Source organism: Protopterus annectens, chromosome 8.part0 (assembly GCF_019279795.1).
Source record: "Protopterus annectens isolate FY-2018-M chromosome 8.part0, PAN1.0, whole genome shotgun sequence".
NCBI classification, from domain to species: Eukaryota; Metazoa; Chordata; order Ceratodontiformes; family Protopteridae; genus Protopterus; species Protopterus annectens.
Window position 1 is genome coordinate 787,868,705 of NC_056741.1, and position 5,000 is coordinate 787,873,704.

The 5,000-nt window shown below is 37.9% G+C and overlaps 1 protein-coding gene across 1 annotated transcript in view; it reads right to left on the minus strand.

Annotated features, from left to right (window-relative positions):
- The window catches only part of LOC122808346 (calcium-binding mitochondrial carrier protein SCaMC-1-like), a 771,574-nt gene that overhangs the window by 614,869 nt on the left and 151,705 nt on the right, over nt 1-5,000 (minus strand). The window lies entirely within an intron of this gene.

Sequence of the window (5,000 nt, forward strand, 5' to 3'; positions counted from 1 at the left end):
TAAATGAAAAGTAAATGAATCACTACTGTCTGATTAGCTTGCTGCAGTTCCTTTTTACCTGTATGGCAAAATCCACTCATACAAACACTGTTTTCCACTTTCCACTTAAATGTCAATTCCCATTTCCCAGTAACCATGCTCTTCACTAAAGCTAAGTAGGTTGCCAGCTGTCTTGGCAAAAATAATGCTCTATGATGAGACCCGTGTCTGATTAGCAGCCAGGGCACCTGCTGCAAATGACATGAAAGTGGGGGATGGCAAGGTTCTGCCTGACTCACACTTCTTGCACTTTTTTTTGGTAACTTTCTGGACTTCTGCACTTCACTACCGGCTTGATAATTATCTATTTCCCTATATGTCTCAGCTACATCTGTTTCATCATCTTTGCCCAGGCCATTTTGAGACATTGCCATTCATCTTCAGTTCCATCTATTTTGTTTTCTTCCAGAGGTGATAGAGCCTTGAGCCTTTTCCTTGAACTCCTGTATTTTCACTTTAGTCAAATTCCAGGACTTCGGCCTAATCTCTGGTGGCTTTATAGCCTTCTTTGGCCACTGCTTACAACTGATTACCATCAGTACTATAATACAGTTCTGATGACTCCCAAAAATGGTCATGAAGTCACTTTTTTAAAGTATCCCATTCTTATCACTAATATTAGTATTGACAAACATTCGTAGCAACACTTCATTATTATCTACATTAATATCTGTATGATGGTGATAATATTCGTACAAAGGCTTTCCGTGGAGGGTAAGGTTAGCACAGCTAGAATCTTTACAAGCTAGGGTCTCTATAGCTCCCTGCAGGTTGAATGGTATCTCGTTGCTGCCTTCATTCAGCTATAATATATTTGCATGGGAGAATTTCAGTTTGGCGCAGGAAACCATAGTGAAACAGCAAGTATCTACAGCTAAAAACTGAAACTCTTCCACTGATGGTCAGGTAAACAGAAAGCAGTAATCTAAAAACCGCTAACCACAAAAGCCGACAAACATATATAATAATTGAGTGCTTTCATCTTACTGCAAGCAGACTTCTTTAAAACCGTTTAAAATATATAGATTTTAGTAAAATAGAGATCATATGTTATATATTTAAGCAATAACCCACGCCTGGGTGTGGGTAATGCTAGATTTATCCATGGTTGGTGTGATTTGGTCACGAGGGCGAAGCCCGAGTGACCAAACAAAGACAACCGTGGGTAAATCCAGCATTACCCACACGTGGGTTATTGCTATTATACAACATTATTTCATTCTCTTTGCTTTGATCATATTGTGTGTGTGATGCTGGTGGTTATAGAGAGAACTCAGGATACCTGGTGGTGGTTAGAGAATACCTCAAGCTTGAACCCTGTACCCTGGGTTCAGATAACAAGAGCCTGAATTCCCTACCCACCACCATCTGTGAAACATTTGCAGATTTTTGCCTCATATTTTGTTCGGTTCATCATAAAATCTGTGGTTTCTAGATTTTTAATTCCTTGGATAGTTGATGGTGCAGTGACTGCATTGTTGCCTCACAGCTAGAGGTTCTCTGGTTTTGATTCTTGGCTGAGGTGCCTTCTGTTTTAGTCTGCATGTCCTCCCTGTGTTTGTGTTTGGATTTGCTCTGGTGTCCTCCCATGTTACAAAGACATGTGTCTGCAGCATTTCTCCCTGGGCCTCTGCTGAAAATTGGCTTTTGTTCCAAGTCAGAATTTCCTGGTTAACAAATGTTAAATAAAATTGACAGGCATTTGAATTTCAGACTTCATATTCTTCAGAAAGTATATAGTAACTCAAAACCTTTTATTCTAGCAATTTTCTAAGTTTATAAGATGAATATTTGAAATTTGTCCCTATTTTTGGGACTGTATTCCCCCATTATTGGCTTCGTCCAGGTTTTTTGTGCTAAGGTTGAGAGCTATGGTGAGAACTGAATTTACTGAATATGTTTGAGGGCTGTATTCCCCCATTACTGGCTTTGTCCTGGTGTTTTATGCTAAGAGGTTGATAGCTATGGTGAGAACTGAATTCACTAAATGGTAGCCATTTAAGTTTGTCTTCCTCTCTTTCATAAAACAGCTGATTTGGCATAGTGGTACGTTGCTCTGACTGTTTTGCACAGGATTCAAGACCTGGCAGTGAAATGTATGGTGGTAGCACAGCATTTTATATTAGCAACTTTCCAAGATTATACAAGCAATGTTTAAAATGTGTCCCTTGTTTTTGGGCTTTTGACTCCCCCCAATAAATTTTGGCTTTTTCCAGATTTCTTGTGCTGCGAAGTTGAGAGATACAGTTGAGTAGATTTTACAAGGAGCTGAGAGCTGCAGGGGAAGAGAAGTTTAGTGCTGCTTATGCCAAGTCTGCTTGCATTGTTAATAGCATAACAGGTAATGTACTTTCTTTTGATGCAGAAGGCTGTGGATTCTACTCCCACAGGTGGGTGGATGCTGCCGTATTGAGAATGTCCTCTTTGGCGAATATAGAGGCATTTCATTTGTAGATGAAACAACGAAATATAAAGTTGTTTGCTAGCAGCAACCTCTTCATTAGTTACAGATCTCGTTAATGTGGAATTTTATAGATGACTTTTACTTCTGCAGAGACTGTGCATATTTACTGATACTGGTGGATTGTAGAAGTTTAGTAGACTTTTATGATGGAAATGTTTTCAGTTGGACAGTTTTGTCATTATTGGTGCATGCATTATGTTTCATTGTTTACTGGAAAAATGTTCAAAACAATAAATTTAAAACAACCCCTAACAACTATACTGTATTATACAAGGAATTAATATAATTTAATACAATCAGGAAGGTGCATCACACAACACATGTATATCTTGTGTGCAAGGGGCCTATCATTTGAAACCAGCCCAAAGTTAATCTTTATTACTAGCCAAATGTATTTTCTTGGAATGTGGATTTCAATGCTGTTTCAATGAATGTGAGTTTCAAGGGCAGAAAAGTTTTAATGCTAATTCTATGTTCATTGTTAGACTGCACTGTATTGTTCAGCAGATGTCTTAAGAGTTTGTGCTGTAAAACACAAAATAAAACTTTCAAATTAAATCCAAATCATTGTAGAAGTAAAGCAGTATGAACATTACAGTGTTTATGGTAAATGGGGTGAAATAGCCAAGTAATGGGACATTGAAATGGCTGCAGGGGGGAGGCTCCATTCGAACATGATTTTGTGAGGGTGAAGGGTGGCAAACTCAGAGACAGCACCGGCTGAACTATACCTCTCAACTGTCCATATTTTCACAGAATGAATAGATTTTTGCTTCTTATTTTTGATTTGTTCCTCATAAAATGTGTGGTTTTCTGGAAAATCATTTAGGGATTAAGTCACTAAATAATGTGACATTGAGTTTCAAACTTTATAACCTTCAAAAAATGCATGCTAATGCAAAACCTGTTATTCTATCAACTAAGTTTATACAAGAGCAATATTTAGCACTGTTTGTATGGTCCCCCAATATATTTGGCCTTGTCCAGATTTCCTGCGTTAACAGGTTGAGAGGTACGTGCAAATAAATTGCATTATAGAATTAGGCATATCCAAACCGCTCAACTGTCCCCGATTTTGGCTCAAAATGTTGCTCTCCCTCTAATAATCCCTCCACAAAATTGCAAATTTGGAAGAAAACCTGGAGGGTTTACAATTAATAAATAACTGTAACAATCAGAGTTATAGATTACTTTTATTTCAGAAATGCATGTAGATTCGTTTATTTTGTCAGCTGCTCAAGTTAACAGTACTAATATTAAAAAAAAGTGTCCTGGCTGGTTCCCAGCTGTAGTGTGTGGCTACTTTATATTTTTGCATTACATTTTTGGCCAATTTTTCATAAAATTGTGTTTTTTGGGCAAATTAGAGGCAAATCATTAAAGACTGAAGTTAGAAAATAATGACATACATTTGAGTTTCAGATTTCATACCCTTCAGAAAATTCATACTAATGCAAGACCTACTATTCTATTAGAAAGTTTATAAGAGCAATATTTAAATACTGTCCTTATTTTGGGCCTTTGTCCCACTTCTATGTATGGCTTTGTCCAGATTTCTTGCTCTGAGATTGAGAGGTATGACAAATGTGTCAGGGAATTCACAGTCAGCCAGAGACATTTCAAATTGTGACACACTTGTTGCACCCCCTACTCCCCCCATTTAGCAACTCTGGATGTGTCCAAGCAAGGCAAGGAGCAATTATGCAGTTTAAGTATGCAGAATATCCCGCCATCCAAGGTAGACACAAGTACTACAGTGGCTTTTCATCTGTCCTTGCTTGATTTTGCAGAATGTTCTGTTTTTCTGTCATATTTTTATACTGTTGATTTATGCTTCTTTTAATTCAGTAAGTGCCCATCGCTCTGTGTTTAAGTAGCAATGCTTTCATGACTATCAGGTAAGCTTGTCTGAGATTGTAAGATGCAAGTAAGCTTTAATAAGCATACTGTTAAAGAATTACCAAAATTGAAATCCTTTTTGTTGCCATGCAGAGAATACTTGCACTGAAATGCATATGACAGTATTTGTAATAAAGGACAGGATTACAGTATTTTAAGAAGCTCATTACCTTTGTTGGAGACTTGCAGTCATCTTTGCAGGCTTTACCCGTAAACTAAATAGAATCCCAATCTATCATGTGTGGTCCATAACCTGTGCAGTAATCCTTTAACCAATTTATCTTGAGCTTGTTTCTTGTTTGCTGTTCATTTCTTACTTTGATTATGTTGTCCCCATGAAACAAGTAGATAGTTGTTGTCAGGCAGCAGGTCTCTTCGATACGAAACATTTTTACAAGTGGGGATATCACAGAGATTGCTGCTTTCAGCATGTTACTTGGTACTTTAATAAAGCTGAATGCTGTTGTGTCTTTCGGCTTTTCCCGGTTAGGGGTCGCCACAGCGGAACTCCAGTCCGCTAATGACTGGCAGTATATTTTTAAGTGCCGAGTTGCCAGCTCTGACACACAACCTTCAGCAAAGGTACTCACATTCACTT